The 27,210-nt window shown below is 46.6% G+C and overlaps 1 protein-coding gene and 1 long non-coding RNA gene across 3 annotated transcripts in view; both read right to left on the bottom strand.

Moving 5' to 3' along the window:
• The window catches only part of RASGEF1A (RasGEF domain family member 1A), a 160,818-nt gene extending 150,953 nt beyond the window's left edge, over window positions 1–9,865 (bottom strand). For both annotated transcript variants that reach the window (XM_019797565.2, XM_034662898.1), the window contains exon 1: window positions 9,736–9,865. The gene's annotated coding sequence lies outside the window, so the exon portion shown is untranslated. The remainder of the gene's footprint in view (window positions 1–9,735) is intronic.
• Window positions 9,866–10,998: 1,133 nt separating this feature from the next.
• LOC117802717 overlaps window positions 10,999–27,210 on the bottom strand; it is a 25,859-nt gene continuing 9,647 nt past the window's right edge. Inside the window, exons 2-4 of the long non-coding RNA XR_004626202.1 lie at window positions 15,126–15,219; window positions 14,589–14,665; window positions 10,999–13,051 (exon numbers count right to left, since the gene is read on the bottom strand). This is a non-coding gene — a long non-coding RNA (uncharacterized LOC117802717). The remainder of the gene's footprint in view (window positions 13,052–14,588; window positions 14,666–15,125; window positions 15,220–27,210) is intronic.

The following is a 27,210-nucleotide window of genomic DNA, read 5'->3' as shown; positions in this document are numbered from 1 at the left end:
GAAGGTATTTGAGAGCCAGGCTGACAGCCAGCTGGAATCCAAGCCATAGTGGCTGAGTGTATGAAACCTGAATGACACACTCCTGAGTTCGTGTCCCAGCTCTGCCACAAGCTAGCCATGGACTGTCTGCATTTCTGTTTTCCCTTTCCATAGAATAATGTTGAGGGCCTCACCACTTTGGCTTGTTATGAAACTTAAATGAATTAACGTGTACAAAGAACTTAGAAATAGCACAGCATCATGAGTGACCATGATGTTATATCTCATTTTCACTTGGAGACCAGGAGGAAGATTGTCCCTTTGAGCTTTGATGACTACTGTCTGTTTCAGCTCCAGCCTGGAGATCAACTAAGATCATGGGTAAGTGCTTCGTCAAGGGCACTCATTGATGACATGGGAGCAGGCCTGGGAAATCAGCATAGTAGGTTTCTGTAGCTTCCCTAGAACGATGTTTTTCCCTTCCCACTCCAGCTCTAGGCTCCTGCCAGAGCCCCTGTACCTGTCTGCACCCCCTCCCTGCTGGAGAACCCCTCCTGTTTCTGCTTTTGCCTCCCCTTCTTCAGTGCAGAATTTCTGCTCCCCCAGGAGCAGGGTAGGTGAGCAAACGGCCATGGCTGAGCTTCTCTCCATGTTGCCAGACCTGAGGGTGAACTCTGGGCAATGGGACAGAATGTGGGCCATGGATACATGGGTCCCACTCCTCCCTCAGACACCTACTTGCCTGGCACATTGCCAAGCATTCCACATAACAGATGCTTCTGTCAGAAGAGCTCTAGTGTGTATCATTTGGAAATTATAAAGCAACATAGTCCCCTGCTAACATTTACATTTCACTACCCTTTGAAATAACATTTTAGTGAACGCCCTTGTCAATAATTATCTTGTGCATGCCCTTAATTGTTTCTTAGAATAAATTTTTAGTAATAGAATTATTGAATTAGTATGAGGATTTTGACAAAGATAGCCAAATAAGACTTCCAGCCCAGGTGACTCAGTGGGTTAAGCATCTGACTCTTGATCTCAGCTCAGATCTTGATTTCAGGGTTGTGATTTCAAGCCCCATGCTCGGCATGAAGCCTACTTAAAAAAAAAAAAAAAAAAAAAAAAAAAAAATTCCAAACAGGTTGCTACCGATTTACTCTTATCAGCAGTAAACTAGCATTCCTGTTCCCTGAACCTTTGTCAAATGCATATTTCATAGTCTCTATATCTCTATAAATCACTGCCAGCTTCCTAGATGAAAAATTATATGTCTTTGTGAATTATCAAAGTTCCCATGAAAGTATATCAGTTGACTATTACTAGAATCATGCTCTGTAACAGCCAGCTACAGAATCTCTGTGGCATATAAGATTTTGCTTCATATTCATGCACCTGTGGGGTGGCTGGGCCTCAGCCAATAGGCATGGCTTAGTCTGGCCTCAGGACGGGCTCAGGTCTGTTCTCTGGGTCTTTAATTCTCCTGGGACCAACGGGCAACCTGGGCACATTCTTCCACACACAATGGCAGAAATACATGAGAAAAAGCCTCTGCTCACATCACAGCCACAAGAGTTTCATTGGCCAAAGCAAGCCACCTGCCAAGTTCACTGTCCACACCCAATAATTCAACCACAACTGTTAAGCTGAAAACTATCTCACATGCTTATTATCAGTATTTCTTTCTTTGGAGTACTGCCTTCTTGGGAGTGCCTTAGACCAGTGGGCAGGTTTAGGTATGATGGTCAGAGAAGGTAAAAGTCCTGGAGGCAACAATGATCTTGCTACTTTAGGAGACTGCATAGGGGCAAGTGTGAGCCAAGCAAGGAAGCAGGCTCCCCTGACAAGGAGGGGGCCAGCCACCCAGGTCACAGTGATGTGCTCTAATTTAAAATGTAGGGAGAGTGGATTAGAATCCAGAGAAACAACAGGGGGATCCCTTCTTAGGCTCTTGCAGTAGTTTAGAGCAGGAGCAATGGAGCAATGGGGGGCAATGTGATTTAGACATGGACCAGATAAGAGATGGGAGAGAAAAGAGGGTCAAGGCCTAGGACTCCAGGTAAAGCTGGCTCCTTTCCTGGAAAGAGGGAATGCTGATGGATGTTCCTGTTTTTTGAAGCATAATCAATAATTTGATTTTGAAAATAATCTGAGACAGTTATTAGACACTTACATGTAGATGTATATAAGGTAGTGGGCTATTTGGGCCTTGTGTTCAGAAAAACAGACTGGAGACAGTGGTTTGGAGAGTCAGCCCACAGGATTTAAACCCACAGCCTCAATAACTTCACTTGGCGGGATGCGGAGAAGAGGAAAGGTCCAAGGGTTAATCCTGTGGTACTGCCACCATCCCAGGTGGAGAGGATGAGGTTCAGGGGGCCCACTGAGAAAAGACCAAGGAATGTCACCTCAAGCAAAGTGGGAAAAGGGCTTCAAGGAAGAGGGAAGGTGACGTGAAGTGGAAAGCTTGGAGGTGTGGCGGGGGTTAGAAATGGGTATCACCCGTGCGAACTCAGTTAGTTCAACTTCTCAGCCACTTGTAAGCAGGGCTCCAAGTCCACCTCCCCAAGAGGCTCTTCCTTCCTAGTGGTCACGGAGGGCCCCACGGCTCCACATGTCATTTCCCAGAGACAAGAGCTCCAGACCACACACACCAGTCCCCGGTCTCCGGTCCTACAGGTCAGAATTGGGCCAGACTCTCCCCTCCGTCCAATGTCTGACAACAGGAAAGTCCCTCAGGGGACTCCGCTCTCCACACTTTGCTCAAGAGGCCCAAGGAATGTTATTACTTTGACGAAGAAGAAAGGAATGACAACTGGGGAAGAAACAACTTTCGTGTTGGGGACAAGGAGTCAAGGACCTGAGAGACCAGGGTACAAGAAGCAGAAAGAATCTGGAAAAGTGACACGGGTGAGGGGACAGGAGGGAGACCCCATATCTTCAGCAACCAACAAGGAGGGCTGTGCGGGACTCTGAAAGACTTGTTTCCGTGCTGTCGCATCCCCTCAGCAGCTCACCTGCTCCTTGGGTACCTGTGCGTGTCTCCCTAGGTGAGGCCGCTTCCTCTGGGGAAAGTCCTCCTCTCTCCTACTGGCCCAGGTGGTCCCCATGGCAACACTCGGCCCAGGGCGGGACTGCAGGAGGCGGTCCCAAGGGCGCTATTGTGATGCGTGAGGAGCGGAGCCCAGGATTGGTCAGCAGGTGCGGCGTGGGCGGGACCTGAAGGGGGCGGAGCCTAGAGGACACCTGGGAGCGGGCGGGGAAGCGGCGACTAAGGGAACTGGTCAACACTCAGGAAAAGTCCCATAGCTGGGGCCTGGCAAAGACAGAAGGAAGCAGGGGCACTTGGCTGGCTCAGTTGGCAGAGGATGTGACTCTTGACTTGGGTTTGTGAGTTCAAGCCCCCCACACTGGGTGTAGAGATTACTTAAAAATAAAAATTTTAAAAGGCGGCCTATGTCCCTTACCACTGGGATGAAGAGGCTAAAGAGTAGGGACAGAGACTTCAAAACACTGTCCCCAGACAATGCCACTAATGCCCACGTAGCGTAAAAAACAGCCTCCCCTGGCCACTCCTGAGCCCCCATACTCCCCAAAGAAACTTTCTCTATAAAACCCAAGAAACAGATTCCAAAAAACAACCTGGGACGACAGACAACAATGAAGGAAGTGAAGACCATGGCCCCACAGTGGAATCGGAGCCTGTGACATACCCCAGGATGCCTGGAATAAAGCCCAAAGGGGCTCAAGCAGGATGGCAAGGCTGCCCATGAGGTGTCCTCAAGGGCTCAGAGCAGGGCAGAGCCCTGTGCTCTTTTTGACACATTTACAGAGGTGCTAGTGGCCCATTCCTGAACACCTGAAACCTGGAACTGGTTATCAGGAGGAATTCTGAGCGTATAGTTTGGGGAACCATTTTCTTCTGGGGAGTTCTATTGGGGACTGGGTTATGATGGGGGGGCAGCAAATAACTTTCATTTGGCCAACAGAACGGTGCTGTGGGGTAGACAGGGCTTCCCAAGGCACGGAGAAATTATCTTCTTTCAGCATTTCAACAGCTGATATAATGACAGGACACACAGAGCCCTCACTGAGCCTGTCATTGACTGTTCTGAGCTCTCTACATAGAGTAACGCATTGCATTCTCAGCCTGGTGAGATAGGTTCTGTGATTATCATATTAGTTGGGAAGCACGAGAAGTTAAAAGAACTTCCACATCCCACAGCCAGTGCATAGCAAAGTAAGGAGTTAGATGCAATCTCCAGGGCTCAAATCTTTCCACATGTGACTGCCATTCTGAACACCCCTGTGAGCTCCAAAACTCTAGCTCTTTAAGCTCACCCAGTTTTCAGCCTGGCTTACAAATTTATTCTTGTCCCATTGCCTCTCTCTGGGAGATGAAGGGCAAGGCTCAGAACCACGGGAAGGAAATTAAATTGTACCACCATGGCAAGGAACGCTTCAGATTCTGTTTTCCCTCTGATGCTAGGGCTCCTGCAGGCTGAAGCTGAGGTGCCTCCGGTGCCCCTGGGGAGATGGGAATCTCCCAAGGGTCAGCACGTTCTGCAGTTATTCTTGACTAAATGGGCAAGTGCACAGATGGGAACCAGAGATTTATTCACAGACTGAATCAGTCGGCACAAAAACTGATGTCCTCTGTTATTTACAATAATTTCCACAGCCCTGCACTAGAGGACAAGGTCTGGTTACTGTGGGCAGGCACCACTCAGGCTCCCTTGGCAGGCCACAAACTTTCAATCTCTCTCAATTAGTGAAATCGGAGCTATTGAAAGACCTGACAGGTTATAATAATTTACTGTTTCTCTGTTAATTCATGGTGTTGAAACCAAAGTCTACTCTTCCAGAGCAACCCCCAATAACTGAGCAAGGCAGGAGGCTCACTTGGCCATCTCCACTCAGTGCTGCACCATTCAAAAGGCAAGTCCTTGCTCTGAACTCCCGCTGGGTTGACCAAGCCTTTCTCAGGCCTGCATCATGGACTACGTCTCCCTCTGCCCAGGACTGTGTCCTCCTGCTTTATCTTTCATAGGCGTTGCTCCCCAGCAAACCTCTTACACTCCTCACTTGGACCCAGAGCATCTGAAATGACATACTCTATCTTCAGTTGCCAACAATCAGATTTGGGGTCTTGTGAGAGGTTTTTCAACCATCAACATGGATCTCATGCCTCCTCTCTGCTCACCCTGTGATGTGTGGAATGGATATTAAGGAAGCAGGATAATGCCAGAAAGAACAGAAAGTTAGATCAGGCCAAATTTAATGAGGTAAGCCTATTAAGCAGAGAGTACAGATGACAGATTATTGTAGCTCAAGGGGCTAGGAAGTATTCTAACAGTTTTTTTGGCTGACTGAAAGCTGAACCCAAAAGTGGCCTACACTTAATTAAGTTGAAATGCCAGAACTGCCTTGGTATACTGTAGAGGAAAGTATCCAAATGCTTAGGAAGATTGTAATACTGGAGTGCATTTATGCAAGACCTGCTCACCCAGCCCAGAAGGGTCCAGAAGAGCCACTTTTCACCATGACTGTAAGAAATAAATTTGTGAAGGGACCCCAGCATCCTTGAAGAACAATCTGGTCACTCTTTACTATAGGTCAAAAACTATAGCAGGGACTGAACTGAGATTCCCAGATACAATGGGGATAATTGGATCATGAGGTGGCAGGGGCTGAGCAATGGCCCTCAATCACCAATAGGCAAGGTGGTTATGACAACAGAGTCGATGCAGTAATCAGAATAGTTAACTCACAGAGACCTATGATGTTGGTTAATGATCATGGTGTCCCTACAAGAGAAACAGAGGAACAGTCTACTAAACTCTTACTTGATCTGTATTAGTAGAAGAATTCTAGGTCAGGTAAACAGAAGTCTCACTTGAATCATAAAAACAGAGAGTCACAGCCTTCATTCAATTCCCAGGCTTAAGCCATTTTACAGACCCAGAACTTCTTAAATAAAGGGGAGGCCAGGTCCCCTTGAGGAAGGACCCCACTAAACTGCCAAAAATTTATACTGTTAATCTTTCTCTTAGCCTTCCCCAAAACGACCAACAGCTATTTGCCAGGGTCACTCCTGTGCATTGGAGAAAGAGAAGAAATTATACCCTTCAGAGATTAATGGACACTGACTGAACTAATTCCTGGAAACCCGCCATTCAGAGCAGGGGCGTGTGGAGCACAGGTGATCCATGGAGTTTTAGCTCTGGTTCATCTCACAGTGGGCACGGTGGATCCCACCCTGTGATTCCTTGTCCAGTTCCAGAATTGGAACAGACTTGCTCACAACTGGCAGAATTTTCACATTGGTTCCCTGACCTGTAGAGTGAGGGCTATTATGGCAGGAAAGGCCACGTGGAAACCACTAGAACTGCCTCTGCCTAGGAAAACAGTAAACCAAAAGCAATTCTTGAAAGGTTTGCAGAGATGAGTACCGCCATCAAGGATTTGAAGGATGCAGGGGTGGCTACTTCCACCGCGTCCCAACTCAACTCACCTATTTGGCCTGTGCAGAAGACAGACTATCTTGGAGAGTAACAATAAGCCTGGTTGTTTATTTTTCCTGGAAGGAGAGATGGCCAGAGTCATGAGTCTCTGCTGACTCATGGGTTGCCACCAGTGTTTGGTTAGATGATCAGGGATTTGGAAGGAACACAAATGGAAAATTGGTGATGGTGAATTTAGGGGAAGAGGTGTGTGGATAGACCACTCTGGGCTAAGAAACATGATTTGCATCCTGTGTGAATGCTCACCAAAGGGTGACCTCAGCAGAGAAGGATTGTAATAATCAAGTGGATAGGATGACCCATTCCATGGTTACTACAGAGCCCCTTTTCCCAGCCACTCCACTCATCAATCGATGGGCTTATGAACAAAGTGGCCTAGACAGCAGGGATAGAGGTTATGCATGGGCTCAGCACAGGGATCATTCACCAAGGCCAACCTGGCTACAGCCACTGCCTCACTTGCCAGCAACAGAAACTAAGTCCCCAGTATGGCACCATTCCCAAGTTGATTCTGTTGGACAGCTTCCATCATGGAAGTGACAGCAAGCACTTTGGTCTTATGGAAATAAAACTTACTCTGGATATGGACTCCCTTTTCCTGCCCACAGTGCTTCTGCCAGCACTACCATCTGTGGATTTACAGAATGCCTCATCTATCGTCTTGTGTTCTACACTGCACCACTTCTGGAGGGGCCTTTTAAAGACTCGGTTTTGGTGCCAGGTAGGTAGAAATTGAGGGACCATCACTATGTTCTACAGGATGCAGAAATCAACGTCCAATATGTGGTCTATTTTCCCCATAGCCAGGATTCATGGGTCCAGGAATCTAGAATGTGGAGATGGAAGTGGCTCCACTCACTATTATTCCCCATGATCCACTAGCAAAAATTTTTCTTCCCACCCCCATTGCCTTATGCTCCACTAATCTAGAAGCCCTGGTTCCAAAGGGAGGAATGCTTGCCCTTGGAGGCACAATAATGATTCCACTGAACTAGAAGCTGATACTGCCCCCTGACCACTTCAGGCTCTTCATCCCTCTGAACCAACAAGCAAAAAAGGAAGTTATTGTGTTATGTAGGGTGATTGATCCTGATTACCAAGGGCAAATTGGGCTGCTACCACACAATGGAGGTAAGGAAATATGTCTGGAATACAGAAGATCCCTTGGGGAGTCTCTTATACTATCATGCCCTGTGATTAAAATCAATGGAAAACTGTAACAGCCAAGTCAGGCTTGACTGCTAATGGCGCAGACCATTTAGGAATGAAGATTTGAGTCACCCTACCAGATAAACAATCACAACAGCTGAGATGCTTGCTAAAGGCAAAGAGAATACAGAATGGGTAATGAAGAAGGTCATTTTAAATACCAGCTGTGATGACATGAGCTCTGACTGATAGAAATATACTGTTTTTTTTAAATAATTTACATAAATGGTACCCTACTATATTTGAGGATTACTGCTTAATGAGGCCACTTTGTATGACACCATATCTCATCCCTGTGGCTGGGCACAGATTGACTTTAGGAAGGTAGATGGCAAATGCTCAGAAGAGTGGCAGTTCCTGCCCGAGGACATGTTGGTTTCCGTGACTGTGGTCTCATGAGGCAGGAAATCTCACAGCCACAGTCAAGGTAAAATGTGTGGGATTCTGAACAGTTCTGGACAGGCTAGAAATCATCATCTCTTATTTCATAGAAGGAAAACAGGCTGGGGAAGCACAGAAATTTGCCACAGAATAGTATCGGCTGGACACTAAGGCTCTTGACCTTGAACGAAGCCCCACCTTGGCAGAACCTTCACCTGCCCTGTAACTTCTGCCTGGTGGTCTTCTCCTTCCCTCCCAACTCATCAGGCCTTGCTGGGGCTTTGGCTGTTCCTTTGTGGCAGATGAAATATGGCCATGAATTCTTTGGAACTTCTCCCATAGAAAAGTAGGGTCTTCGTCCTCTGCCTTAAATTTGGTCAGGCTCTTTAACTAGTTTGACCAATAGAATACAGAGGAAATAGCACTGGGCCAGCTTTGGGCTCAGGATTTTATGTCTCTTGGAAAATCCAGCTTTGGGATTCTCAGCTGCCATATAAGAATTCTCACTGTCCTCCTGAAGAGATCATGTGGAGAGGTCCTGAAATGCATAAGGACCTTGCTGAGCCCAGCTTCTGCCCATCGCCACCAAAGCACCAGGCATGTGAATGAAGCCATCGTGGGCCCTCCAGACCACTCCAGCTACCAGTGAACATCAGCAAGCAACCCCAGTGCACAATCACTGAGCAGGAGTGGCTGCCTGAGCCCTGCCTGCTCTTCTTACCCATGAGATCGTGGCTGGTGCTTTAAGCCAATGAGCTTCAGGATAGCTGTCATGCCACCATGGTAACCAAAAGAAACACATTCTGTATTCAGAATGGCAGCAGAGTTGGAGCTGAGGCTCCACGCTCCCTGGTGCTAGGCTGGTGGGAGCCCAGAGCAGTGGTCCCAGGTTCTCCCTCCTCAGGAAGACGTGAGAACTCTGCTCATGGGCAGACAGCCTGCCAGTGGGATGAAGCGAAGGGCCAGGAGAGAGACAGCACAGGAACAGGGTGTGCCTTTGTCCCCATTCATGGCCAGAGAAGATTCATCCCCTCAGAGATTAAAAAGAAGGTTTATGCCCTTGAGGAGCTCACATGAAAACAGCCAACACTGATTACTAGTAGTGGTCCACCCTAAGCTCTCTTAACCTTCCTTCAAACCCTGCAAACCCTGTGATATGAGTAGTACTGTGAGCAGGTGGGGAAAGCCAGGCCCCAGAAATGTTAATTACCCAAGGACACAGATACCCACAAGGCAGTCTCTCTCCAGAGCGGTCTGTCTCGCCCTCCCGCTTTCACTAGGTAGGGGAGGGCCTGGATAGGATGAGAAGGACTCGGGTGGGCTGATATAAAATACAAAGAGAAGGGATGTTCATGGATGGAAGGAAAGATGGGCTGAACCAGATGGAAGAAGCTGGCAAGGAAAGGGGTGGCCTAGAATAGGAAGAGAAGGGGAAAGAGCAACAAATTTGAGGAGAGCAGACAGAACAGGGTGTGGGGGCCCAGAAGGAAGAACGGGCTAAATGGTTATCAGAGAGATGGAGGAAGAGAGACAAAGGCTCTGGCTCAGGGGCATCAGGACAGGAGCTGGCGTCCTGTGGGCTCAGGTTGGCTCCATCTCCTCTGGGGACCCAATTTCCTTAGATGATGTCTCCTCTGCTTACCTGCTGGCCTCTTGGCACAAAGAATCCAAAGGTAGTAGGGGACCGTCATGACTTCACATTTGTGATGTCACGTCCCTCTGGAACCAGGACCCCTGGGCCTACAAGGCCTAGAGCTGTGGAGACAGAAAATCTAAATCCTCTAAGTGGCTTGCTGAAAAGGAAGGTCACTCCTCCTTCCACCCCCTGGTACTCTACCTGTTAGGAGGTGGCAACAGCCTCATATAATGGGGATGACTAAGGGGGATGGCACCCCATCCTTACAGGATTAGTCTCTTAGCTGGAGCCTCAGCTGCCCCAGCAAAAGGCCATTCCAGCCCTCTGCCAGGATAGCAGCTCCAGGGGGAGGGGGAGGGGAAGGGGCATCCTATGCTATAACCAGTACAGCCCATAGTCACATGCCCACTTTGCTGCAAAGGAGCTTCCTTGGTCCAGTGCAGTGTCATCCAGAGTCCCACACTGATGGATTAAACACTCCGTATGCCCTAGGATAGTGAAGCAGGGCAAACCCACGCTTCGAATATGTGTCAGCTCCACTCAAGGTGACCACTGAATGGAGACGATCCAGAGTAGAAAGATCCAGGATAATCAATTTGCCACTCTGTAGCTGGTCTGTGTCTTGGGAGAATAATGCAACATGGCAAGTGCAGTGTTGGTGCCTATCGCCGGCAGGCTAGACAGTGGGCCAGGGTGGTATTCAGACCAGCCTCGGTGAGCGGGAGCCTGTGTTGTTGGATCCATGCACATCTCACCCCTGCCACCATGGCTGCCTTGCTCATGTGTCCACGGTGCCAGTACTGGCTGATGCCCGTGGGCAAGTCTTGCTGTATACAGGGCTATTAAATGCCTCCTCCATGGGAATATGCGATACATGGACCTTTACGTGCCCAGTCCCACAGGTCCTCACCTTGTCTGTCAGTTTCCTAGGCCTACAATAACAAACTACTTAGTGACTTGAGAAAACAGAAATTTATCTTCTCAAATTCTGGAGCCCAGGAGACTGAAATCAATGTATCAGCAGGGCTGCACTCCCTCCAGAGGCTCTAGGAGAGAATTAGTTCCTTGCCTTTTCCAGTTTATGGTGAGCTAGTGTTCTTTGCTTGGGGCTATATCACTCCAATCTCTGCTTCTGTGGTCACATGGCCTATTTTTCTTTCTTTTTTTTTTTTAAATCATTTATTTGGGGGAGGAGTGGGGAGGGGCTGAGGGAGAGAGAGAGAGAGGCAGACTCCCTGCTGAGCAGGAAGCCCGATGTGGAGACTTGATACCAGGACGCTGGGATCGCGCCCTGAGCTAAAGGCAGACGCTTAACAACTGAGCCACCCAGGCGCCCCAACGTGGTCTTCTCTTCTGTGTGTGTCTACTCTCCATCTCTGTGTGATAAGGATAATTGTGATGGCATTTAGGACCCACCCAATAACCCAGCTGCTCTTATCTCAAAATACTTAAGTGAATTACATATGTAAAGACCCTTTTTCCAAAGGTTTCGGGATTAGAATATGGACATATCTTTGGAGGATGCAGGTGCAATTTTCAATCAACCACATCCTCTACCTTTCTCCTTCTAGATTCCTGCTTAACTAGCCAAGCCAAGTCACTGCCCTGAGCTCATATATATTCCAAGCTCAGTCCACTTCTTTCCACAAAAAGTGAAGGACCAGTTACTCGGTCTGAACTTCTGCCCCTCACCACTGTTGTTCAGGGCCACCTTCTGTGAGGCCGTAGCACAGCAGCATGTTTGGCTTATCTCAACCCACGCACTCATGGCTCAAGCTTGACCCCTTTCTCCCCTCCTCTATAAGCTGTTTATAAGGGACCCTTCATGCAGCCCCAGTTACAAGCTGAGAGGCCCTGATGCAACAACATTAGTGGATGACACGGGGCCTGGACCACCTGCTTGTGCAGCTGACTTGTGCCGCCTGGCCCTGTCAGCCACGTGCCCAACATGGGATGAGCTGCTACCATCTTACTATAAACTGCTGTTGGGCCCACTGACCGGATGACTTGGTGGGTCTGGCAGACCCCAGCTCAAGATGGGCAGTTCTGGCTGTAGAGTCACTTGAACTCTCTTGCTGGGTTCTGTCTCCATCAAGGTCCAATAGCACATCAGGAGCTGTTGGGTTGGGTTGGTTGGGTTTTTTGGATGATACATATATAATTCTCAATTACAGATGACATGGCCTTGATCCAGAACCCTACTTGCCAACACTGTGATTCTCTCAGGGGCTTGCCATAAATGCCAGATAGCATCTTTTCCTAACACAGATAACACAAATACGTAAGGTCTGCCAGACTATATGGTGCAAGTGGCAGGGCCGCCAGCAACACAGCCTGACTCACTACAGAGCCCTATCCTGCTTACGGCCCCAGTCAACACCAACAGCCCTCCATGTAATTCAGTAAATGGGCCAGAGCAACATTCCCACCCATGGAATCTACCAACCTCAGACCCAAAGAAGCCTACTCAACATTGTGCTTCATTCTTATTGGAGGGAAGTATGAGATATAATCATTTGCCTTTTATTTTGGAGGGAATATCTAAGCATGCCACAAACCACTAGACCCCTAAAACCTTCACGGACCAGTTTAACAGGTTGGAAGATACAACGTCAACACCTTGTATTGAATTAACTCAAAATGGATCATAAACATAAATGTGCAAGCTAGAACTATAATATTTGTACAGCGCAGGTTAACTTCAGCTGATCTGGGTTAACTCAAGGTATTGACCCTTGGCCAACACTGTGGACTACATTAACTAAAGATAAATAATGTTCTAAACCATGGGTAGTGGGGCGCCTGGGTGGCTCAGTTGGTTAAGCATCTGCCTTCGGCTCAGATTGTGATCCCGGGGTCCTGGAATCGAGTCCCACATCAGGCTCCCTGCTTCACAGGGAGCTTGCTTCTTCCTCTGCCTCTCTCTCTGTCTCTCATGAATAAATAAATAAATAATTAAAAAAAAAAACAATCATGGGTAGTGAGTTGATTCAGAGCAGGACCACCAGCCTGTCAACACTGTTCAGTAATCACTGAATTTGTTATTTGTACCTTAATGAGGCCTGCGGGATGTTAGAAGTTAAGGCTGGTCACGTAGCTGTAATGTGCCTTTGTGACCACCTCAATATAATTATAAGACCCCACCCTGAGCAGACTTGGGCTTCCAATACTGAGGGGCTTCGCATACAGGGTACACAAGTGGTTTGAGACCCGAAATCAAAGTGCATCCTGGGTAACTGAGTGGTAGAAGTTCAAAGAAGCCTGCACCTGAGATCTTCAGACCCCTGCAGTGCATATCCTCCTTCTGCTAGGACTGCAATGCCTGTAATAAAATATGAGTAAAACTGTATGAGTCCTATAGGTCATTTCAGCAATCGAACACTGAAGATAATTATGTGTAATTAGCACAAACTTCTGGAAGAAAACAAAAGAAAATCTTAGGGACTTTGGTTTGGCAAAGACTGCTTAAATAAAACACAAACAGCATCATCCATAACAAAACAAAAACCAGTAGAGTTCATCAAAATTAAAACTTTTGTTCTTCAAAAGACACAAGACGCTGAAATGAAAATGGAAAGGGAAGCTATAAAATTGAAGAAAATGTTTGCAAAATATATATCTGACAAAGGACTTGAATCTGGAATATATAAAGAACTCTTATAACTCAATGAGAAGACAAACAACCCAATTTTTAAAAAACCCAATCGGTGAATGAGCAAAAGACATAAACACACATTTCACCAAAGAAGATATACGTTGGCAAGTAAGCTCATGAAAGGATGCTAAACATCATTAGCCATTAGGGGAATGCAAATTAAAACCACAATCAGATATCACTACATACCTATCAGAATGATGAAAATACAAAATAGTGACAATACCAAATGCTGGCAAGGGTACAGAGAAACTAGATCATGCATCCATTGCTGGTGGGAATGTAAAATGGTACAGCCACTCTGGGAAATAATTGGGTAGTTTCCTATAAAACTAAATATGCAATCACAATAAAACCCAGCAATCACATTCTTGGACATCTGTCACAGAGACATGAAAACATGTTCACACCAAAATCTGATCACAAATGTTCATAGCAGGGGCGCCTGGGTGGCACAGCAGTTAAGCGTCTGCCTTCGGCTCAGGGCATGATCCCGGCGTTATGGGATCGAGCCCCACATCAGGCTCCTCCGCTATGAGCCTGCTTCCTCCTCTCCCACTCCCCTGCTTGTGTTCCCTCTCGCTGGCTGTCTCTATCTCTGCCGAATAAGTAAATAAAATCTAAAAAAAAAAAAAAATGTTCATAGCAACATTATTCCCAATTGCTAAAAACTGGGGGGAAGAAAATGTCCTTCAGCGGGTGAGTGGTTAAACAAACTGCAGTACATCCACACCAGGAAATAGCAATAAAATGGAACAGCATACTGACAGGTTCAACAGCTTGGGTGCGTCTCAAGTGAATTGTGTTGAGTGAGAAAAGGAACACTGATCCAATCTCAAAAGGCAACATACTGTGTGATTCCATTTGTATAACATATTTGAAGTGACCAAATGGTAGAGATGGAAATCAGATGAGTGGCTGCTGGGGGTTAGGAGTAGAGGAGAGGGAGAAAGAGGGGTAGAGGTCAATAAAGGACAGCCTGAGGGAGTCTCGAGGTGACATAATTGTGGTGTGTCTTGAGTGTAGGGCTAATTACATGAATCTACACCTGTGATAAAATTGCACAGAACTATTCACATTCTCACACACTCACACGCACGCACACACGCGCACACACACGGGTGCAGGTAAAACTAGCGAAATGTGAATAAGCAGTGGCAATTTCCTGGTTTTACGTTGTACCCGTAGTTAGGGAAGACGTTACCTTTGGGGACAACTGGGTGAAGGGTACGTGACACGTCCTTGAACATTTTTCTGCACCTTGTCATGGATCTCTAATTACTGCAAAATAAAAACGTTTTAATCTATATTATGTTTTAAAATGCTTCACCACCCTGCCCCTCTCCATCGCTGTTCCTCTGTTGCTAAGGCCAACACCGAGAGTAAAACTGCAACTGCTCAGTGTCTATGTAACACCCTAATAAAACCACTCCCCGCCCCCGCCCCCATCGTCTCAGCATAGGGACGCAGCCAAAAGTAACACTGACCCAATTCCAAAAGCTTTGAGCAGACAGGAGGAGCTTGGGCTTTTCTGGAGGGCACTGGGAGGGGGGGCTCCTCACGGCAGATCCCCTAGCTCCATCCCTCCTCTCCCCCAGAGCTGCCTCCCATCCCCCCAGCTCCCAGCCTTCTCCTCCCCTCCTCCCACTCCCCTCCAACAGGGTTCTTTGATTCCCCCTGCCCCAGCACTCCCAGGTCTGTTCTAAATAGATCATTCTAGACCCATGCCCCTTCTTCTCACCTCTGCCCTTAATAAGCAGCAAATACACCAACACCTCCTCAGAAGACAGAGGAAGGGGAAGGTTGGGAGCACTTCCTTGTACAATATTTTGTTCCTGTTTTTAAAAAATGGGTAAAAAATATGAATAAAAACTTCAGCAAAGAAGATACATCAATGGCAAATAAGCACATGAAAAGATGCCCAACATCATTAGTCATTCGGGAAGTGTAAATTAAAACCCCAGAGAGATAGTACTACTCGCCCACTAGGAGGCTACGATCAAAAAGACTGACCAGGCCAGTGTTGGCAAAGATGTGGAGACTGGAATTTTCCACACTGCTGGCGGAATGTAAAAAGGTGCAAATACTTTGGAAAAAGGTTAAGCAGGTTTTTATAAATTTAAACATACAAATTTCATTCGACTCTGTCATTCCTCTCCTTGCCATTTACCCAAGTTTAATGAAAATATACACCCACACACAGACTTGTTCATGTCCATAGGGGCTTTATTTGTAATAGCCAAAAACGAGAAACATCCTAAAACGTCCATCAGTTTGAGAACGGATAAACAAATGATGGCACATCCACAAATCCACAAAGTGAAACACTACTCAGCAATAAAGAGCGAACTATTGACACCGTAACACGGATGAATCTCAAAGTAGTTGTGCTGATGGGAAGAAGCCAGACGAACGAGTATTTATTGTATGATTGAATCTGTATAAAATTCTAAAAAATACAAACTAATCTATAGTGGCGGAAAGCAGACCAGCACTTGCCTGGGGAGAGGGCAGGGGGAAGGGTCTTCAAAAAGAGATGCTGCTTGGGGCCAAAGGCGCGCTTTGGCAGGGGTGTGGCTGCCAGCAGGCTGAGAGCAGCTGCGGCTCCGCTGGGCCTGGCTTCCCAAGGCCCTTCCCAGTTCGTCACCAACACAGCTCAGCCTTGCAGGGGGCAGCCAGAACCTCAGCGTAGCCTGAGGGGGCTACGTTTCATACGCACATCTCTGAACTACTATCAGTGATGCACTGAGAGCAGAAGGAGGTGGAGCAGGGGCTGGTGGGAGCGCAGACAACCTCCGGCAGGGGCGCTGGGAGGGCCTGGCCAGGGTAGTGCCCTCCTCCCCCTTCACGCACCCCAAACCCCTGTCACTAACAGCACCCTGGAGAAATAAGGGCTGTTGTACCGGCCTCGACTAGAGGATTATTTGCCTGTTCCCCTTTAACCCTCTTCTCAGTTCTGTCAGTCTACCTTTGCTTGAATTTTTGTTTTATATTGAACAGGCTGGATGTGGACTGGGGAGTGGGGGGCGGGGGGGACTGGGGTTTAGGTCTCAGGAATGGTTCTTCTCTCATTTCTTCAGGTAGGGTGAGCAGCACCTGAAGTCCTGGCCTGGACGCTGGGGGCCTGACATCAAGCCTCTGCCTCCTTCTGGATGTCAGACCTTCAGTCTCACCTTGGGATACGGCGCTGTCAACCACTCAAAGATCCCCGTGTGCTCCAAGAGGCTCCCAGACTTCTGTTAATTCACTGCACTCTGTCTCTGCTGTTCATTTTTTAAATTACAATTTTGGCGATGCCCAGGTGGCTCAGGTGGTTAAGCATCTGCCTTCGGCTTAGGTCATGACCCCAGGGTCTTGAGATCCAGCCCCCCATGGGCTCCCTGCTCAGTGGGAATCCTGCTTCTCCCTCTGCCGGCAGCTCCCCCCCAACCCGCTTGTGTTCTCTCCCTCTCTCTCAAATAAATAAATAAAATCTTTAAAAAATAAATAAATAAATTACAACTTTGTTTTTCAAATACATGGAAAACAATGTGACAAGCCCAGATTTCCTAGATGTTTCCAGGTTTCCGGAGCAGGACATCTTGGTGGGGGCCCTGCGGCTGATTCCGTCAACTCCTGTGCCCACAAACAGCAGGAGGTTCAGGGGTGCCTCCTCTCCCCGCAGCCCTGACAGAAGGCCTGCTCAGCGGCAGCCTCCCAGCCTCAGGCTCTGGCTCGCGGCAGGTGAAGTTTGCCCACCGAGCCCCTGGACACAGCATCAGGTCAGGAACAGAAAATTGGCCTCTGAATCTTTATTTCTGGCCAAACTTCTCTCTGGTGACAGGCTCACAACCCATGCGTCCCAGATGGGTGTGGCCTTTGCGCAGTGAGCACCTCCGGGGTTCTCTCTGGAAGCCTCCCCCCAGCTTGCTGATGGAGACGTCCACCCCAGGGCCCACTGTTCCCCGGGCCCCTTGTCTTCTGCTGCACTAGTGATCAGGCACCGAGCAGGCATTTGGGAACATGCGGCCGCTGGGCCCCAGGCTCCGGGACGGCAGTGGTACAGGTGAGGCCCGGCTCCCCCCCCCCCAGCGGCTGGCAGGTTTGGGTGAGGGACACAGAGGAAGCCAACCAGCTGCAGCAGAAGGTGGAGTGGCAGTTTGGAGAAGGACGTGACAAAGGTCTGGGGGAGCAGGGGGAGGTATGCCAGATAAAATGATAGAAGTCAGAAGGCTTTCCTGGGAAGGGGAAATAGAAGAAGAAATAGAATTTCTGGAACGGTCTGGGGAGGGAAGGAGCACAGCCAAAATCTTTCCTCATAGTCCTCGTGCTGCCCCACAGCGGGCCAGCAAGGCAGGCCTCGCTCTGAAGTCGCACTCGGCCACGTGCCTCTCCTCGGTGCCTGGGGTGCTCAGAGCTGCAGGGGTTCACTCTTTATTGGCAAACTGAAAACATAAGAGCAGCAACTGGGGCGGGAAGGGAAAAGTGGGGTCACTCAAGCGGTCGGTTATCTAGGTCACCCAGGGATTTGTAAGAGGGGAACTTCATGGGGGGTGCAGGCCCGGCTCCTTATCTCGTCGTGTAGCTTGGCGCCGTGTCATATCGCTGGCAGTCTGTTCCTCGAGATGAATGCCTTTGAAATGGATGCCTGGGCTCTCAAAAGCTTGCGGTCAGGCCCTTGCCCGACAACCACCACAACCACGCAGAGCACAAAGCTTCCTGCAGCTGCTGGCCCCACTTGCCTGCTATGAGGCCCTGCTACCTGGGGCTGACCCCTGTGGACCTCCCTCCACAGGGGCTGCCCTTGGGCTCCAAGACGATCTGTGCCCTTTCTAACCTCCCCAGGAAGGAAGGAAGGAATCTTTCTAAAGAAAAGGACAAGGCAGTGAAAAATGAGACATGCAGTAAGCTTTGAAAGGTGTGTTGTTAGCAGACTACATGGGGAATCCTTGGAGCAGCAGTGAGCCACGTGTAAGACATACTGGCCTGGCGAGCTGCTGCCGTCATCGAAGATTCCATCCCTGCGTGAGGGGAGCAGGAAGGACAGGGACTCTCGTAAAAACTGTGGAACAAAATGGGGACACACATCCATAAGTGCTAAATAAAGACACGTGATATATGAAAGTAACTCCTCCCTACAATGTTTGGGGTGGGGGAGGGCCCGAGGGCAGAACCAAGCTGAGGGCCTTTCCCTGAGGGTGTCTGTGAGGAAACACCACTCACAGAGTTCCACTTCAAGGATGGCGGCGTGAGGAGCTCCACAGGGAAACAAGCAAAGCTGGTAAAGCTACACCATTTAAAGTCTCTAGAAACTGTCTTAAGGGTATTCAATAAATGAAGAAACATTTATTCAGGAAAATCTACTAAAATCCAGTAAGAACAGTGAGAGTCTGCGATTTGAACCACATCCTGATCCTTCCCTCCTCTCCCCTCCCCAGCTCAGTTTGACAAAAGCTCTACTCTGGGGAGTTGTAGCCAAGAAGACCAGGATCCCTCTTCCCTCAGTCCCCAACCAAGGGTGTAAAATAATAAACAATATCTATAATGATCTTTGCCCCCAGCCCCTGGCACAAAGCTCCTAAATCCCTTAGGTGTAGGGCAACCTCCTGGGCGATAGGAGTGTCTTTAATTCTAATGCGATGACTCTTGGTGGGCTCCTGGGTAGCTTCAGGATGGGAGCCAGTCACCAGAAAGACTAAGCTATGATTAAATCTGAAATTTTCAACCCCATCCCTCATTCTCCGGAGGGACTGAAGACTGGGTTAATGATAGATCGTGCCTCCATGTATGTAATGAAGCCTCCATAAAATTCCCAAAATATGGGATTCAGAGAGCCTCTGGGTTGGTAGACACACCTATATGTCAGGAGAGTGACACACTCCAACTCCACGAGGACAGAAGTTCCTGCTTTCGGGACTTTTCCAGACCTCATCCTATGTCTCCCTTTATCTGACTCTTCATGCACACCCTTTATTATACCCTCTATAGTAAACTGGCAAAACATAAGTTAAGTATTCCCCTGAGTTCTGTGAGCCACTCTAGCAAATCATCAGCCCCTAGGAGGGGGTCATAGGAACCCCAATTTATAGCCAGTCAATAGTAAGTACAGATGACCATCTGGAACTTGCAGTTGGCATCTGAAATGGAGCAGTTTTGCGGGAGTGAACCCTTAGGCTGTGGGATCTGACACTCACTCCACGCAGTGTCAGCCAGTGTTGCAGAATTGCATGATGGGTGGAAAACACACACATCTGGTGTCAAAAGTGTTGTGAGTGTTATAGTAGTAGGAGAATAAAAGAGAAACACTGGAGTGTTTTTCTTTCTTTCTTTCTTTTTTAGGATTTTATTTTTAAGTAATCACACCCAACATGGGGTTCCAACTCACCACTCTGGGATCAAGAGTCACAAGCTCTACTGAATGAGCCAGCCAGGTGCCTCAGGAGTGTTTTTCTTACACAAAGGGTTACTGTTTTTCATCAGGAGAAGCAGGTCACCAGCACTTCTCATCTCTAGCTCTAAGTTGAGGGGGCTAAATTACTGGTGAGTGAGGCCAAGAGGTCAGGGGCTCCTGTTCTCAATCCAGAGGATAGAGGCTCTACCCCGGGTGCAGCACGCCAAGAATATCGAAGTCCTGATCACTTCTGCTCCAGCTTATTGGTAGGACAGAGAGTCCACACCAGGGAAAGCAAGCTGAGAAGACCAGAGGCTACCACCCACACCCAGCTCCCTAAATAGTGGATCACAGACATCCCCTGGGGGAAAGGCAGCCATTTAGAAAAGAGAGTTCTGAAGCTCTCCCCCAAATGAATTGACTTTATTTAAAATGGAGTGTGGATGGGGCGCCTGGGTGGCAGAGAGGTTAAGCGTCTGCCTTTGGCTCAGGGCGTGATCCCGGCGTTATGGGATCGAGCCCCACATCAGGCTCCTCCTTACAAATAAAAATTTGCATCCATACGTAAAAAAAAAAAAAAATAAAATAAAATAAAATAAAATAAAATAAAATAAAATAAAATAAAATAAAATAAAATAAAATAAAATGGAGTGTGGAAAGGTTCAAGTCTAAGGACACTCTTAAAAACAATAGTTCCTCTTAATTAAGAGCAACAAACTAAACCATAGGCAAGCTAATTCACTAGAGACAACCAGGAAGAAAGAGAGCTAATAGACAATCTACTCAAAAACTGGCCTCTGAAACTACCCTTGCCTGAATTTAATTGGATCAGACCAATAAACAATTTATGCCCCAGGGCACTGTAGAAAATAATACAGCAATTAGCCAGTAATTAGTGGAGCCTAATATATTGATGTAATGCCAAATGAGGCAGACAACTTAACAGAGAGATCAAGGAGAGACAGTCAAAAGAGCCCTGCTAAGGGGCGCCTGGGTGGCACTGCGGTTAAGCGTCTGCCTTCGGCTCAGGGCGTGATCCCAGCGTTATGGGATCGAGCCCCACATCAGGCTCCTCTGCTCAGGCTCCTCTGCTATGAGCCTGCTTCTTCCTGCTTGTGTTCCCTCTCTCGCTGGCTGTCTCTATCTCTGTCAAATAAATAAAATCTTTAAAAAAAAAAAAAAGAGCCCTGCTAAAAACATGATCACCCCAGGGTGAACGTGCACTTGCCTAACACTGCACCCTCTGAGAAGTGTCCTCAGAGGCTCCGCATTGTAGGGGAAACAGACTTCACTAAAACAGACAAGTGAAGTCGCAAAACATGCAAGCAAACAACACCACAAGCTAGCCAGAACAGGTGGTGGGAAATCAGTATTCAAACTGCTTTTCTCCTAAGATCAGGAGTAAGACAAGGACATCTGCTCCTGCCACTTCTACTCAAAATTGTACTGGAGGTGATAGGGCAATTAAGCAAGAAAAAGAATTAAAAGGCAACCACATCAAAAAATAATGATGTACTATATGTTGGCTAATTGAAATAAATAAATAAATAAATAAATAGCACCCAGATTGCAAAGGAAGAAGTAAAAACTGTCTCTATTCACAGACAACATGATCTTGTTTATAGAAAATCCTAAAGAATAAAAAAAAAAAACCCTATTAGAACCAATAAATGAGTTCAGCAAGGTTACAGGATAAAAAATGAATATACAAAAGTCTATTGTATTTCTACACACTTGCAGTGAACAATCCAAAAATTAACTTAGGAAAATGCTCACAATAGCACCAAAAAGAATAAAATAATAAAAGGACAAATAACCCAGTTTATAAATGAGCAAAGAATCTGAATAGACATTTTTCCAGGGAAGATATACAAACGAAAAGCACATGAAGAGATGCTGGACACATTAGTCATCAGAGAAATGCACATCAATACCACAATGATACCACTTCACACCCACTAGGATGTCTAGAATCAAAGAAGTCAGCTAACAATAAGTGTTGATGGAGATGTGAAGAAATTGGAACACTATACTCCGTCAGAATGTAAAATAGTGCAGACACTTTGTAAAAAAGTCTGAGTTCCTCAAACAATTAAACAGTTACCGTATGACCCAGACATTATACTTACAGGTATACCAAAAGAAATAAAAACATATTTCTACACTAAAACTTATACACAAATGTTTATAGCACCATTATTCCTAATTTCCAAAAGGCGGAAAAACCCAAATGTCTATCAATGGATGAATGGAAAACAAAATATGATATACCCACACAATGGAATATTATTTGGCCATAAAAAGGAATGAAGTGTTGATATATGCTACAACACAAATGTATCTTGAAAACATGGTTACATGTAAAAAGCCTGTCACAAAAGGCCACAAAGTATATAATTCTATTTATATGAAAGTCCAGAAGAGGGAAATAGACACAGAAAAGACACAGTGGTTGTTTAGAGCTGAAAGGACAAGGGGTCAGGAAGGTTACAGCTAAAGGCTATGGATTGTAGGGGTTTTTTTTAATGTTATCTCATTTTTTTTAATTGACATATAGCTGACATAGTACAGGGTTTCTCTATGAGGTAATTAAAGTTTAAAATGCAATTGTGGTGACAACTGCACATATCTGTGGATATACAAAAAACCTTCAGCTGTACACTTTAAACAGGTGAATTGTTTGGTATGTGAATTATATCTCAATAAAGCTGTTTTTAAAAATGAAAAAGGGGCGCCTGGGTGGCACAGCGGTTAAGCATCTGCCTTCAGCTCAGGGCATGATCCCGGAGTTGTGGGATCGAGCCCCACATCAGGCTCCTCCGCTATGAGCCTGCTTCTTCCTCTCCCACTCCCCCTGCTTGTGTTCCCTCTCTCGCTGGCTGTCTCTATCTCTGTCGAATAAATAAATAAAAATTTTTTAAAAATAATAATAAATAAAAATGAAAAAGAAAAAATATGTATATATATACACACATAAAACTAAAATGCATGACAACAGTAATGCAGAAGGTATAAAGAGTTAACGGAATTTATTCTAAGGTTCTAGCAGTATTAGAATACTGAAGAAAGTAATCATTTGTATTAGACTGTGTCTTGATTTCCAGTCCCCCAGAAGCTGACCCTGAAACAAGGATTCAGTATAAGCCATTTGGGACTTGATCCCAAAAAGACAGTAGGGAAGCTGGGCAGGAGCAGGATGGACCAAAGGAAGGTGTGCTGTAAAGTAAGTGAGCACTGCAAACAACGGGAACTCAATCCATTGGAGAACTCTGGGAGACTGTGGAAAGCACCCGCTTCGAGTTATCCCACAGGAAGGGGTGTCTTTCCACCACTTCACCCCAGTCATTGGTTGAGCGCTGCTCCTGGGGAGCAGTAAATCTCAGGCCCTTCTGACCTGCTTTCTGCATGGGCAGAGCAGACTCCAAAGCTGGACAAAGACCAGGAAATCAACATGCAACTCACTGCAATAGAAAGATGCAGGAGAAAAAAAGCATTTTTACAAAATTATGTCCATTTATGATATATAAAACACTTTGCATACCAGAAACAGAAAGGGGCATCCTAAATCTGATAAAGAGAAAAATAAGTATAGATACATCTTTCAAACAAATGGTACTGGGCCAACTGGATTTCCACATCAAAAATAAATAAATATACCTTGACTCCTACCTGACACCATGCAATCATTTCCAGATGTAGTGTTGAGCTAAATGTGAAGGTAAAAAAAAAAAAAAAGGTGCTAAAAGAAAAACAAAGAACACCTTCTATGACCTTAAAATAGGCAAAAATGTCTTAATGGCAAGTAAAAAGCACTGACCATAAAAGAGAAAATTGATACACTGGATATTCCTCTTCAGCAGAAAATATCATTAAGAGAATGGGAAGGCAACATACCTGCCTCCAGAATGTACCTAAAAAATTACTACAAATGAAAGGGAAAAAGACAGATCATCTACCAGAAGAGACAGAAGATCCATAGCCCCCAAGAGGTGATGCAAATGACCACGAATGAGGAGCTGCTCCATTTCATCAGGGAAATGCAGACGAAAAGAACACCTGCGTGACTCAGTCGGTTAAACGTCTGCCTTCAGCTCAGGTCACAATCTGGGGTCCTGGGATCCGCCCCAGTCTGGGTAGGGCTACCCACTCAGCAGGGAGTCTGCTTCTCCCTCTCCCTCTGCCCGCCCCCCGACCCCCTGCCCCGGCTTGTGCTCTCTTTCTCTCTCTCTCTCAAGTGAATAAAGTCTTTAAAAAATAAAGGCACACCTACCAAGGGGTACCTGGGTGGCTCAGTCAATTAAGTGACCAACTCATGATTTTGACTTAGGTCATGATCTCACGGGTATGAGATCAAGCCCTGCAGTAGGCTTGGCACTCAGCAGGAAGTCTGCTTGAGATTCTCTCCTTCTGCCCTCCCCCCACTAGCGTGCTCTCTCTTTCAACTTCTCTCTAAATAAATAAATATTAAAAAAAAAAAAAAGGCAAGCACACCTACCAAAAAGATTCACACAAAAACACTGGAAAATGCCAAACCAGTGGGAGTGCAAGGGAGCAGACAGGGCTCTCCAAGGGGAGTGTGAAAAGGAACAACCACTTGGAACCTGTTTGGCAGAATCTGTGCAAATCCTGGGGTCCCTGTGGCTGGCGTTTGTCAGGAATAGACTCAAGAAAAATGTGGATAGAGGTTCAGCTACCAGCACTATTCTTAATAGCCCAAACCCAAATTTGCTGCCTACATGTTCATTAGCAGCAAAACCAATAAACTGAAGAATACACACCATGGAGACGCCATAAAGTAATGAGAATAAAAAGGCCTCAAGTGCATGAGAAAAGCTCATAAATGCCTAAAATAGTACAGCTTGTTTGATTCCATTTATACGAAGTTCAAAGGCCAGAAAAACAAATCTATGAGTTAGAAGTTCAAATAATTGTTTTTGTTGTTGTTGTTGTTGTTGTTTTAAGATTTTATTTATTGGGGCGCCTGGGTGGCACAGCGGTTAAGCGTCTGCCTTCAGCTCAGGGCGTGATCCCGGCGTTATGGGATCGAGCCCCCACGTCAGGCTCCTCAGCTATGAGCCTGCTTCTTCCTCTCCCACTCCCCCTGCTTGTGTTCCCTCTCTCGCTGGCTGTCTCTATCTCTGTCTAATAAATAAATAAAAAATCTTTAAAAAAAAAAAAGATTTTATTTATTTATCTGTTTTTTCACTGTGTCCTCGCGCAATAGAAAGGGCGAGGGAGCTCTCTGGAGTCTCTGTCTTTCTCTTTTTTTTTCCTGCCTGCTGCAGCCACCCTGTCCACCACGGCTTCTGCCTCACGCCGCCACCAGGACCGCTGGGCGTGCGTGAAAGGTCACTCAGACAGTTGCCCAGCACGACCATTCCCTACAGGGCATCCCGGCCGCCTCCACAGCAATATGGAGTCTCTCTTAAAAATGTACTGATCCCAATCACGAGGGCCCTACCCTCATGACCTAATCACCTCCCAAACGCTCCACTTCTCCAAATACAATCACACTGGGAATTAGATTTCAGCAGATGACTTTTGAGGGGACAGAAACATCTATCGACTAACCCCTGGGTGTCGAATAATGATCACAGTCCTAACTCTTAGGCCGATTTTACTGATGAGAAAACCCAGGCTGGGACTTTCTGGCCGCAAACTCTGGATCAGAGTGGCCATCACGTCCCGGCAGGCTGTTCAGCATGACGGAAAGCAGCAATCTGCTTAGAAAAGGTCCTCGGGAAGAGCACTGGCAAGGTGCACACATGTCAGTGACAGGAAGCACGTAGTATATAGAACATTTTCTAAAACGGGGGAAACTGATGTGCCAACCACACAAGAAAGGTATTATACAACATCTTTCTACAGAAGGCTGTAGACTGGTTTGGTAAAAAATGTATATAAATATGAAAAATGGTTAGACAAATATAGTGGCTACACAAATATTGAAAAAATGAAGAAAAGGTGTAAAATAGTGCTAAAATTGATTCCAGGTGGAGAAATGGTAAAACCTGCAAAAACACACACATTTATCTTTGTAGATAGGTAAAGATAGGCGTTTCCATCTATACAGTGGTTATATAAATAAATATAATGTTTAAAAGGACCCTGTACACAGACTTTTTTTTTTACATTTCTTGATAGATAAGATGTATTCAGTGATTCAAAAAATACATATTCAGATACTTAATGATTAGTTATTTGTCAAGGCATCTGGACTCTATGAAGACAAGTTTTTCCCACCAAAACTCCAGCAACATCAAGCCAAGGATGGTCCTGCCCTAGGGTGTCAGTGGGAACACAGACCCCAGGGGGTAGAACCAGCCAGTGGTGAACATGGATTGGAGCATGTGACCGTAATGGTTCTCAAAGGGCATTGAGCACTAAGTTTGTACCGGGGCTCATTTCACATTACCTCTCCTATGTAGGGTTTTCTGTTATCCCCAGGTTAGAGGAAACGGGACCAACAAGGAACATCTGGCACAGTAGAAACTCTATAAATCTTTTAAATGCCATGAGAATTGGTGGGCTAGTCCTGATTTTTAAAGAAAACTTCAAATTGGACAAATACACCCCCAAATCTACTCCCCCTAACCTGGGAGTGTCTCAGCAATGAGACCACAGGAGGGAAAGGAATAATGCGGACAACAGTCCTCTACTGCCACCTTGTGGCTACTGGGGGTGGGCGCGGCCCTGTCTCCCAAATGAAAACTGCCCTGGGATCCGCACCCTTACTTGCCTGCCTCAGAGGTCAAGCCTCAGAAAGAGCCCCAGGTGGGTAAAATGATGAGCTAACCCTGGCTTCATGCCTCGTTAGGGCTGCAGGCCGAGGGGCGAGTTGCTGGGCCTGGCCTGAAGGGTACTACAAACAGAGACATCTGGAGTCACAGAAATGTCAGAGACAAGCAAACGCAGGGAAGTTTGAGACACCTGGATATAGCAAAGATACAGAAATCCATAAGCAAACAATTCAGAGACCCAGAAAGATGAAAGGACAAGAGAGGGAGGAAGGGAAAGAGGGTCACAATTAGACCCATGAAGCGACACCGAGGAATTCAGAGCCACAGACACGCAGAATGGCCAGGCAAGAGGATCCTGCAACAGGAAAAACCCTCACCCCTGCTGTTCTTGTGGACTTGCAGGCAGTCCTCCAGCACATCTGAACACCCACTTTCCGAAGGTGCTGGACAATCTCATTCCTAGTCCTTTCCGGGATTCTGCACAAATTAGCTTACTCCAGGGCACCTGGGTGGCTCAGCCGGTCAAGCATTTGCCTTTGGCTCACGTCATGATCCCAGGGTCCTGAGATGGATTCCTCATTGGGCTCCCTTTTTAGAGGGGAGCCTGCTTCTCTATCTGCCTGCTGCTCTTCCTACTGTGCGCTCTCTCTCTCCGACAAATAAATAAATAAAATCTGAAAGAAAGAAAGAAAGAAAGAAAGAAAGAAAGAAAGAAA

Source organism: Ailuropoda melanoleuca, chromosome 6, assembly GCF_002007445.2.
Source record: "Ailuropoda melanoleuca isolate Jingjing chromosome 6, ASM200744v2, whole genome shotgun sequence".
Classification (NCBI taxonomy): Eukaryota; Metazoa; Chordata; class Mammalia; order Carnivora; family Ursidae; genus Ailuropoda; species Ailuropoda melanoleuca.
Note: the sequence above shows the minus strand (reverse complement) of the source record. Positions and strands in the feature narration are given on the sequence as shown.